The following is a 12,920-nucleotide window of genomic DNA, read 5'->3' on the forward strand; positions in this document are numbered from 1 at the left end:
ATAGCCAAAACAATCTTGAGAAAGAAAACAGAGCTGGAGGAATTACACTCCCTGACTTCGGACTGTACTACAAAGCTATGGTAGTTAAAACTGGAACAAAAACAGACACATAGATGAATGGAACAGGATAGAGAGCCCGGAAATAAACTCACACACTTATGGTCCATTAACCTATGATAAAGGTGGCAAGAATATACAATGGAGAAAAGACAGTCTCTTGAATAAGTGGTGCTGGGAAAACTGGATAGCTACATGTAAAAGAATGAAATTAGAACATTCCCTAACATCATATACAAAAATAAACTCAAAATGGATTAAAGACCTAAATGTAAGGCCAGCTACTATAAAACTCCTGGAAGAAAACATAGGCAGAACATTATTTGACAGAAATCGCACCGATATTTTTTTGGATCTGTCTCCTAAAGTAAAGGAAATAAAAACAACAAAAAATAAACAAATGGGACCTAATTAAACTTAAAAGCTTTTGCACAGCAAAGGAAACCACTGAAAAAATGAAAGACATCCTACTGAATGGGAGAAAATCTTTGGAATGTATGACTGATAAGGGATTAATATCCAACATATATAAACAGCTCATGCAAGTCAACATCAAAAACAAACAAACAAACAACCACAAAAACTTGATTAAAAAATGGGCAGAAGAAGTGTATAAACGTTTTTCCAAAGAGGAAATGCAGATGACCAACAGGCATATGAAAAGATGCTCAACATCGCTAATCTTCAGGGAAATGCAAATCAAAACCACAATGAAGTATCACCTCACACCTGTCAGAATTGCTATCATCAAAAAGAACACATATAACAAATGTTGGTGAGGAAGTGGATAAAAGGGAACACTTGTACTTTTTTGGTGGGGACATAAATTGGTGCAGCCACTGTGGAAAACAGTATGGAGGTTGCTCAAAAAACTAAAATTAGAACTGCCTTGCAACCCAACAATTCCACTCCTGAGAATATATGTGAAAGAAACAAAAACACTAATTTGAAAAGATACATGCACCCCAATGGTCATAGCAGCATTATTTACAATTGCCAAGATGTGGAAGCAACCTAAGTGACCATCAACAGATGAATGTATAAAGAAGATCTGGTATATATATACAATAGAATACTACTCAGCCATAAAAAAGAACAAAATTTTGCCATTTGCCACAACATGGATGGACTAAGAGGGCATTATGCTAAGTGAAATAAGTCAGACAGAAAGACAAATACTGTATGATATCATTTATATGTGTAATCTAAAAAATAAAACAAATAGTGAATATAACAGAAAAGAAGCAGACTCACAGATATAGAGAACAAACTAGTAGTTACCAGTGGGGAGAGCAGGGGAGAGGCAATATAGGGGTGGGGGAGTGAGAGGTACAAATTTTTGGGTGTAAGATAGGTTCAAGGATGTTTTGTACAACACGGGGAATAAGCCAATATTTTGTAATAACTGTAAGTGGAAAGTAACCTTTAAAAATTGTATATAAAAAAGGAATAGACACAGAGGCAAGCAGGGCACATTACAAGAAAAATTAATTTGGAAAAAAATTATTAAAATTTCATGGTGGGAGCAGTTCCATATAACTAATGATCCACAATAATTTTGCCTGTCTTAAAATAATATGATGAAGATTAATAATTTTTTTTCCCAAAATACATGAGTGTTCTGTGGGATAGGGTGATGTTTACATGTTGTACTTTCCCAAATGGCAAACTGTTACTAATCCTATTCCATATGACCAACGTTTTGAAATTAAGCTTTGATCTGCTTTTAGTTGACAGAGGTTTTCTCATCCTTTGAACTCCAGAGTCTTCCCATGACCCTGCATGCTCAGATGGCTCTCCACCGCTAATCTCTCCTCCTCTTCACCTATCAAAATAAACTATTTTAGTATTTTGCATTTTATTCCGCTTCGTCAATCCCCCTGTTGACATAGCAGACATCCTGAAATGGCCGGCCCTCACCCTGTCTAGGCAAATTCCCCCACAAGTGCTGTGAATTCCATCTATCTTCCCCCCTTTCAGGATTTAGTTTCTTTGGTTACCTCATCCTCTTCTTGTTTCTTAAATCTCTCCCTTCATAGAGAGTCTTTGCCATCTCAATTTAAACATGTTCAAATATCTTTATTCAATAAAAATCTCTTAGCCTGTGTTCCCATCTAGCTACTGCCCCCCTTGTCTTTCCTTTACACTATATTTGACACTTTTTCACCTGACATGCATTCACTAACCCACTGAAATTTGATTTATATCCCCTCCCCAAAATGGCTTAACTGAAATGACTCTTGCCAAGTCACTGATAAACAGCTAAGTGACATGGGCACTTAAATACCTTATTTTACTCGACATGCAGTTCATTTTCATGCCAAAGTTTCCTTTCTCTCTCATCAGAGGCTCCTTTATCAGGTTCCTGTGAGAACACTTTCTTCTGTTCTTTTCTGAATTTGATGGAAGTTCCTCCTCAGACTTTTAAATTTTTTCCACTTAGTCTGTAAAATTTGGTTTTCCCAAGTATAAAGTGTGTGGGTATTATATCTATTTCAGGATTCTTAGGAATAACAAGGGTTGTAGTAACATAACTGTATGCTCCTGACATAGTTTGGATTCAATAACGAGTAGCTAGAAGAGGAAGTATGGTTGTTAGAACTTAAGACTTTGGACTCAGACTTCCTCCTCTGCCACTTTTCAGCTTGTGGCTTTAGGAAAATTCCTCAACCTGTTTTCCTTTATATCCTCATCTGTAAGATGGAGATCACAGTAGTACCTGTTCCATAATGTGAGACTCAGTGATGTAGTGTGCTCAGAGTACTTAGTACAGTGCCTGGTAAATAATGAGTTCTCAATTATTATTAACTTTAATAAAATATCTTATTTTTTCACTCATTTGGCCATAAAATGTCCCTAAACCAGCTTTAACTTTCCATTTGTCATTCAGCGACCCCAACCCTTTTCAACATTGAACTTTTTTTTTAAATTTCTATTTTTTTTCTTTGAGTAGCTTTAATTTATCTTTTAAAAAGGATTTAAATAATGTGAACACATTTGCTCCTGGCAGTTTCTAATTCATTTGCTCAAGAGCTCTTCCGCTGAGTGAAGGAGATCCCTCCATACTGCTTACCTTTGAAAGAAGCCAGGTCTACTCTCATTTTTAGAATTTTTGAAACCACTCAAGAGGAGGGTAGGATGGTGAAAAGGCACTGGGACTGGGAACCAGAAGCCCAAGATTCACATCCTTGCTCCCCCACCAACTCATCTTATGACTTTGGTCAACACCTACCCTTCTGGACTTTAGTTTCTACAACTGAAAAATGAAAATATCTGCTTCAAATATAAAGCACATAGAGAAAACATCCAAAATTATGAATTGTGAAAATTTGTAAGAAACCAAATCACAAAGCACTCTACAAATATGTGATGTACCTAGAACTGCTTTAATTACAATATCCTTTAGCATCTTGATGATCTAAATTTTGGTTATTGTCACAAAATAAGTTTATAGGCTTTATGGCTCATTTAACTGTGCTGCTGTAGCTTCCTGTTCTCACTTAATCTGGGCTCCTGTTCCTAAGGAGCCACTAGCGCTCTGCTCCAATGGTTTTGAGTATTTTAATCTTAAGGTTTCAAAACTTTTCAAATAATGATTTTTCTCTTCTATCTTAATGGCACATTGGAAGAAAAATCAAAACAAATACTAATTGTCCTTAGAGACACATAACTAAAAAAAAAAAAAGCCCAAAACCCAAAACAATAACAAAAACCACAGCTATTAGCTAAAAACGTTGCCTCTTGGGCTTCCCTGGTTGCACAGTGGTTGAGAATCCGCCTGCCAATGCAGGGGACATGGGTTCGAGCCCTGGTCTGGGGGGATCCCACATGCCGCGGAGCGACTGGGCCCGTGAGCCACAACTACTGAGCCTGCGCTCCGCAACAAGAGAGGCCGCGATACTGAGAGGCCCGTGCACAGCGATGAAGAGTGGCCCCCACTTGCCGCAACTAGAGAAAGCCCTAGCACAGAAACGAAGACCCAACATAGCAATCAATCAATCAATCAATAAAAAAATAAATAAATAAATCTTAAAAAATACCAAACAAACGTTGCCTCTTGAAAACAAAATCATGTCCCTTCTTGGTTCCAGAAAAATACTTTAAAATTGGAAGAGAAAAATAAGACATGAAAAATAAGACAGGCTGATTGATGCAAGTACATTTTTGGTGAAAACATTCTCTCTAAGGGGACGATATTGGCTGATGAGTTTCCACCTGGTATCTAAGCCAACCGTAATTACATTGGCACTAAGGATATGCTCACAGTTGATTCAAATTTGGATTGTACGTGGCTGTGCCACTTTTTTTGTGTGTTATGTGTAATCAACTGAATGAACAGGATATGAAATACACTTAACACATGCAGTTTAACCAGGAGGATGATGTTCTGCCAGCACTAAGATTTATCTCTGACGGGTTTTCAGTCAGCTAAACTGGGAAGCTTATAGTTTTCTACCAATTTAGACTAAATTTTCTCCAATGGAAAGTGCACTGGTGGTGGGTGGGTGGAGCTCCTCTATTAACTTAGCACCCACAGCTTGCCAGTGTGGGAATTTATGCATTTGTATTTCATGTTCAGGGTTTTTTTTGATGCAAGAATAATGTCATGAACTTTAAATGGGTCATAGTTTTCTTCCATATTTTCCTTAGCTTGTAACTTACCAAAATATTGGGATGTTTTGCAAAGATCATTAAATGTATTTTCTTTTGGTTTTAGTCACATATTTCTAGTGTCTTGTTTGCAGAAAATCTTACTTGCTCTTTCTCCAGCTGGAAGTGATCTCTCTCATATACTTTTATTTTTGGAGCTCTTTTACAGCATGTTTCACTTCCTGTTTTAGTTTATAGATAACTATATGTGTTTTATTTGTCCCATTATAATGTAAAACAGCCTTGAGAAAAGATGCTATATACACACTGTATTTCCAATATCTTGAATAGATGAGGTGCTTAAAAGACAGAGTACATAAATCAATCAAAAAATACCTGCACTGAATAACAACAACAAAAAAATTTATAGTCCCTGAAAGTAGACAGAAAGATCTAGTGGAAAATGTCTTTGACTTGAGTAAAGAAACAAGCACTGCTGTTTTCTGGTTACTAAGGAGTTTAGGAGTTGGTGTGACCTTAGGCAACATGCTTATTCTGTTATTTTTTTATCTGTAAAATGGAAATATTTTATGTCAACCTCACAGAACCAATGAGAAGCTCTAAGTTAGGAAATACATGTAAGGGTGTTTGTGAACTCCAAAGTGCTATATAAGTGTAAGAAATCAAACCATATGTGAAGGGGAATCTGGAGCTTTTGCTAATTCCCAGATTTAACTGGGTTTGAAGTCCTTAGGAGAAATTTATGAGCCATACATTAAGTATCTGGAAGAATGCCTCCTTATAGTAGGCACTCAGTACGTACTTGATGAACTGAATTATTGATAACTTCAACTATCAAAGGGTTCTCTTAGAGAGTCAAGGGAATTGTGCTCTGAGTTGGCACATGAGAATTAGAAACTGACAGCTAGCATGTGACTTTGTGTGCACATGTCACACATGGATTTTAGATTTGTGCTCAGATTATAATTCTGCAGGGCTTTGGATCCATTCCAGAGAGATGTTTAAAAGAGTTGTGTAGGATTTTACCTAGAGGGCTCAACAGGGACTATTTCTTGAATTGCTCAATAGAAATGTGCTCACAAATTACCCTTGAGCCATCCAGCTACTGGAAATCTAAAAGCTGTCCCAGAGGCAAGAAATACCTAAAATTTAGAGTGGTTAAGGCAAGCAGATGCTGAAGGCAGGTTTCATTAGTGGTTGCTGCCAAATGGAGTCATAGCAGTTGCTAAGAACTATACCTTATTTAATTTATTCAGAAACTATTTATTGAATGCCTACTCTGGGCCAACCACTGTGTCAGACAAGGGGATTTAGGTGAGGGCAAGAAGGATGAAAATTTCTGCCATCATGGATAAAACTCCTTAGGAATAGCTGTTGGAAGGTACTGTCACCAGAAGCTGGGGTTAGTAGATAACTCACTAATGGCAGCAGCTGTGTCTCTGGGATCCATGAATGGCACACACTGACAGAAACACCTATGGAGGGAAACCAGAGGTTTCTCTACTGTCTCAATGTGAAACATCCTGACATGCATGGAGATCATTGATTTTTAAAAATGAACTTTTATTTTCCTAAAAAGAAAAATTATATCTTGATTCCCATATCAACTTACATTCATTAATTTCTCACATCTGTGTGCAGTTTTCCCCTCTTACATTACTTATCACTTTCTAGCTTATATTACAGTTAACTTTTCTTAAAGGGAGGACAGACTAGAATTAAGCAAAATTGTCATAATTGCTGGAAAATCTATATATAAAGATCCCCATGCTGTAAGAGAAGTCTAAAATAGTTTTTTAAAAGTTGAGTGACTCAGTAACATTCTTTTCCCATGGTCTCTTGACATATTATTTTGACCTATGGTGAACTCCCTTGTACTTTTAGACATCATTATTTAGTGTTCATTATGGTACCTTGAAATGATGCCAAAAAATTGAAGAGAGCATGAAAATATTTATGGGACGGAAGTGCATTCTATAGACTCTTGAGTATCACTCCAAGAAGTTGAATGTGTTTGGACAAAATAAGAGAATTGAGTTTAATTAAATAAAAAATAAAATATTTTTCTTTAAAAGATTTACCATTCAGAATGTTTGCCTACATGCTAGATGTATTGGTTAGAGCTTCAGATTAAGAGCATGGACTTTGAGGTAAGCCTGCTTGGATTTCTACACTTATTATTTATGTGATCTTGGGAAGTTGCTTATGCCTACCCTACAGATGAAGAAACTGAGGTTCAGAAAGATCATTTTTGGTACATACCTTATAGGTTGTTAGAAGAATAAAATAATGCTATTAAAGCACTTAGCATAGCGCCTACATCCTAATAAACATAAATAGCTGTTCAATGATGGAGATATTATTATTCCTAGTCATTTACATCTAAGCATATTTTGGTTAATTCCCTGCCAGATACTGATTTCATTACCATATTATACCATTTTAATGATTATGAACAAGGGTGTTTTAAAATCTAAATATTTTTAACTCTTTAAAAGCTTTTTTATGGCTTATTTAAAGGGCTTCTGATTCAAACAGAGATCTACTATCTGCTAAATATTTTTACAGATTTTTGAAGGAAAAAGACAAAAATGCTGTTAACCTTGCAAGAGACATTTCTATTAATGATATTTAGTAATCCAATTTGACTATTAATCTTAACTTCCATATAAACTTGGAAACGTAAATTCTTGTATATAATATATCAATCAGCTTTCACTGAGGGTTCCCTGTGTGCCAAACTGTTATGTACACAGCAGGGAGATGCTTAATTTAGCTGCAGAGGTTAAAGTTGGCCCCAAGTTCAAAATGAGTTGATGGGTCTAAGATAGAGAGAGATAAAAAGTTCTTCCTTCAATTCCATGACACCTTAAAAGTAAGAATCATATATGAAGACATCTATTTGATGTGTCAGTTATCATACTTCTATTTGCAAGTGACAGAAAAATCAACACTCACTGGCTAAAGCCAAAATAAAAACAAAACCACAATAACAAACAGCTCACTTAGCTGAAAATAATATATTCAGGTGCAACATAATTCAAAGACTCACTATGTAATTGAAAACCTGTTTCTCTACATCTCTCATTTCTGCTTTTCAACTTATTCTGTTCCATAGACCATAAGGAAGTCTACAAAATAGCCACCAGTAACTCATACCCATTTCCTCCCATGTATAAGTTGGTAGAAAAGGGGGACTCTTCCTAGTATTCTGGGATTAATATGGGTCACATATCTATCCCAAAGTCAGTTACTGTGGATGGGGGGATTCAATAGGCTGATGAGTTAGTCCTGGGTTATTTATGCTACCCCTGAGACAAGGGTCCTTCCCAAGAGCCATACAAGGTGAAATGAGGTAGAGGAGGCACATGGAAGAAAAGTATGGGTATTCTTGCTAGAATAAGGGAGAAGATATGATCAGTAGGCAAAACAACACATGTCCATCATATGGGAAGTATTTAAATTGAGCATGAACCTATCATAGATACTGTAGACTCTACAATGTAAATTATGCCCTGAATGGGAACTTGAATTAGATGGCTATAAATGCCCTTTTCAACTCTAAAATATGTTTGATATTTGTGATTTCATGAGATGGTGTTCCTAAATTGATATCTGTAAGAAGAACAGAAAATAATCACTTAAACTGATAACAAGATTGTAGCAGATATGATAATCTGTTCTAAAGTTTATCAAATCATACTACAAACATGACAGGGAGATTATTTTTTACCAGACTTTTCCCATTAAAACAAAACAAAAACGCCAGACACTGGTTTGTCATAAGAAGTCAGTTATGATAGTTATATTAGTTTTTGGCAAATCATAGCTTCTCCGTGAGACATACTACAATAGTGTTGAAGATGAATTGCCATAACTCTTTCCTCGAGGATCTTTGAATATGTCTTTAATTTTGGAGAGAATAAAATAATAATAGGTAACATTTGAGTACCTCCAATATGGTAGCCACTGCCCTAAGAGGTTCACATGTGTTACTCAGCGAATTCTATCCCCATCCCTATGAATAGAGTAATATGATTATTTCCATATCAGAGATGAGAAAGCTGAGGGATAGAGAAATTAAGTAACAAGTAATATGGCTTATAAATTATATAATATATATGTATATACATATATACATATAAACCTATTTGTAATACTATTTTATATTATAGTAGTTCAGATTGTCCAAGAATAAAAAGAAGATTGAATTATGATTTAATCAAGATTAATGAATACATTAATATTTTGTGTTATTTTATTAATCTTGCATTTATTAATATAATAATACATTAACATATTATATATTGTTATTTTTCAAAACTTAATTTTGACAACCAGAAGTTTACTTATTTTGCATTAAACAGTTTCTTACCAAGAATGTCACAACATATATTATTTTATAGTCTTCAGTGACTCATTTATAAGTAATTTTGAGAAAACATTTAGCAAATCAGTTCCTGAATGTACAAAACTATGCTGAATAACAGATGACAGACTATTTTTGACTGTGGGATATAAATGACGTAGAGATCAAATAAGCTTGAAAATAATTGCCTTGTTCCTTTCCTGTACTGCATTGTCTTTTGGTTTTTCAATCTATTCTTTTTTTTTAACTTTTTATTTTATATTGTAGTACAGTTGATTAACGATGCTGTATTAGTTTCAGGTGTATGACAAAGTGATTCAGTTATACATATACATGTATCTATTCTTTTTCAAATTCTTTCCCCAGTTAGGCTATTACGGAATATTGAGCAGAGTTCCCTGTGCTATACAGTAGGTCCTTGTTGGTTATCTATTTTAAATATAACAGTGTGAACATGTCAATCCCAAATTCCCTAACTATCCCTGCCCCCATCCTTCCCCCCCGGCAACCATAAGGTCATTCTGTAAGTCTGTAAGCGTACTTCGGTTTTGTTAATAAGTTTATTTGTATCATTTTTTTTAGTTTCTGCACATAAGTGATATACGATATTTCTCTTTGTCTGATTTACTTCTCTCAGTATGACAGTCTCTAGGTCCATCCATGATGCTGCAAATGGCATTATTTTATTCTTTTAAATAGCTGAGTAATATTCCATCATATATATGTACTGCATTCTTCTGTAGATGGACATTTAGGTTGCTTCCATGTCTTGGTTCTTGTAAACAGTGCTGCAATGAACATTGGGGTGCATGGACCATGTTTTTACCCGGCTATATGTCCAGGAGTGGGATTGCAGGATCATACGGTAGCTCTATTTTTAATTTCTTAAGGAACCTCCATACTGTTCTCCATAGTGGCTGCAATTTACATTTCCACCAACAGTGTAAGAGGGTTCCCTTCTCTCCACACCCTCTCCAGCATTTATTGTGTGTGGATTTTTTGATGACAGCCATTCTGACTGGTGTGAGGTGATATCGCATTGCAGCTTTGATTTGCATTTTATGGTACTGGCACAAAAATAGAACTATAGATCAATGGATATTGATAGAAAGCCCAGAAATAAACCCATGCACCTATGGTCAACTAATCTATGACAAAGGAGGCAAGACTTTACAATGGAAGAATGACTCTCTCTTCAATAAATGGTGTTGGGAAACCTGGACAGATACACGGGAAAAAATGCAATTAGAACATTCCTTAACACCGTACACAAAAATAAACTCAAAATGGATTAAAGACCTAAATGTGAGACCAGGCACTTCAATCTATTCTTTATATTCATTCCTTTCATTTTGATTTCATAATTTTTTTTATACATCCTTATTGGAGTATAATTACTTCACTGTGTTAGTTTCTGTTGTATAACAAAGTGAATCAGTCATATGCATACATATACCCCCATATACCCTCCCCCTGGAGCCTCCCTCCCACACACACTATCCCACCCCTCTAGGTCGTCGCAAAGCACAGAGCTGATCTCCCTGTGCTATGCTGCTGCTTCCCACTAGCTATCTATTTAACATATGGTAGTGTATATATGTCGATGCTACTCTCACTTCACCCCAGCTTCCCCCTCCTCCACCGTGTCCTCAAGCCCATTCTCTATGTCTATGTCTTTATTCCTGCCCTGCCACTAGGTTCATCGGTACCTTTTTTTTTTTTTATTTAATTCCATATATATGCGTTAGCATACAGTATTTGTTTTTCTCTTTCTGACTTACTTCACTCTGTATGACAGACTCTAGGTCTATCCACCTCACTACAAATAACTCAATTTCGTTTCTTATTATGGTTGAGTATTATTCCACTGTATATATGTGCCACATCTTCTTTATCCATTCATCTGTCGATGGACATTTAGGTTGCTTCCATGTCCTGGCTATTGTAAATAATGCTGCAATGAACATTTTGGTACATGTCTCTTTTTGAATTATGGTTTTCTCAGGGTATATGCCCAGTAGTGGGATTGCTGGGTCATATGGTAGTTCTATTTTCAGTTTTTTAAGGAACCTCCATACTGTTCTCCATAGTGGCTGCATCAATTTACATTACCACCAACAGTGCAAGAGGGTTCCCTTTTCTCCACACCCTCTCCAGCATTTATTGTTTCTAGATTTTTTGATGAGGCCATTCTGACTGGTGTGAGGTGATACCTCATTGTAGTTTTGATTTGCATTTCTCTAATGATTAGTGATGTTGAACATTCTTTCATGTGTTTGTTGGTAATCTGTATATCTTCTTTGGAGAAATGTCTATTTAGGTCTTCTGTCCATTTTTGGATTGGGTTGTTTGTTTTTTTGATATTGAACTGCATGAGTTGCTTGTAAATTTTGGAGATTAATCCTTTGTCAGTTGCTTCATTTGCAAATAGTTTCTTCCACTCTGAGGGTTGTCTTTTCATCTTGTCTATGGTTTCCTTTGCTATGCAAACTATTACGTTTCATTAGGTTCCATTTGTTTATTTTTGTTTTTATTTCCATTACTCTAGGAGGTGGGTCAAAAAAGATCTTGCTGTGATTCATGTCAAAGCGTGTTCTGCCTATGTTTTCCTCTAAGGGTTTTATACTGTCTTGCCTTACATTTAGGTCTTTAATCCACTTTGAGTTTATTTTTGTGTATGGTGTTAATGAGTGTTCTAATTTCATTCTTTTACATGTAGCTGTCCAGTTTTCCCAGCACCACTTATTGAAGAGACTGTCTTTTCTCCATTGTATATCCTTGCCTCCTTTGTTGTAAATTAGGTGACATTATGTGCATGGGTTTATCTCTGGGTTTTCCATCCTGTACCATTGATCTATATTTCTGTTTTTGTGCCAGTACCATACTGTCTTGATTACTGTAGCTTTGTAGTATAGTCTGAAGTTCAGGGGTCTTTTATACTATCAGTATGTTGAAAGACTTTGAGATTTATTGAAAGCAAATTCAGAGAGCACACACAGACTTTGACCAAGTTGTGAAGCCCCAAAAGTTATGTTCTAACATGTTGAATGGGTAAGCCCAGTAAAAATATTGAACCTATTACTATTGCCAATTTTCCAACATGTACACCAATAAATAATTTGAACAAAGATCCTTATATTGGGCTAGGAAGTAGATTGTAAGGATGGGAGTCTGGAACTGGACTATTTACCAGCTGTATGGCAAAGTGGATACTATCACTGGAGGTAAATACACTGTTGATACTTCTTGGTATGTGCTAGCCATACAGTTGCTAAGACTTTTATCCATGGTATTCTGGAATCCATTCCAGAATAAAAGTCTTAGCAATTGAGAGGTATGGGAGAAATAGTAACTAGAAGGACAGTGGAAATGGGTGGCTCTTAATAAGCACCAGTGATTGATTGATAAAAGAAAATGATTAGTCGGATCTATTAATCGACAATTTAAAGAAAATCATGAGAGTCAGAGGTCCTCCAAGACATCATTTAAATAAATTCTTTTCTTCTGTGGTTGGAGGAGAAACACAGATGAAGATCAGGCACGGAGTGGAAGAGCATCACAGAAAGTTGAATTCTCAGCTTAGACAAGTCTTCTCCACCAAGTTTAGCCATGCTAAGGAAGGCGTGAGATCTTGAAAATTGAAATGAGGGTGTTTGGATAGAGGCACTCGAGACCCTTGAAACTTTAGACTCCTCCAAACCTTCTGAGTCTGCAGAAGAGGCCTGCCACCGATTGTTGGGATATAGAAGATTCCTTCCCCCTTGCTTGAAGACACTCAAGTAAGGCAATTCCTTTTAAGACAATGCTTTCTCTAATTAGGCTCTGCCTCCATCTCCTTTCCTGGCCACTTCAATATTTAATTGAGGTCAAATATTTGCATAAT

The sequence above is a fragment of the Eubalaena glacialis genome, chromosome 10 (genome assembly GCF_028564815.1).
Source record: "Eubalaena glacialis isolate mEubGla1 chromosome 10, mEubGla1.1.hap2.+ XY, whole genome shotgun sequence".
In the NCBI taxonomy this organism is placed as follows: domain Eukaryota; kingdom Metazoa; phylum Chordata; class Mammalia; order Artiodactyla; family Balaenidae; genus Eubalaena; species Eubalaena glacialis.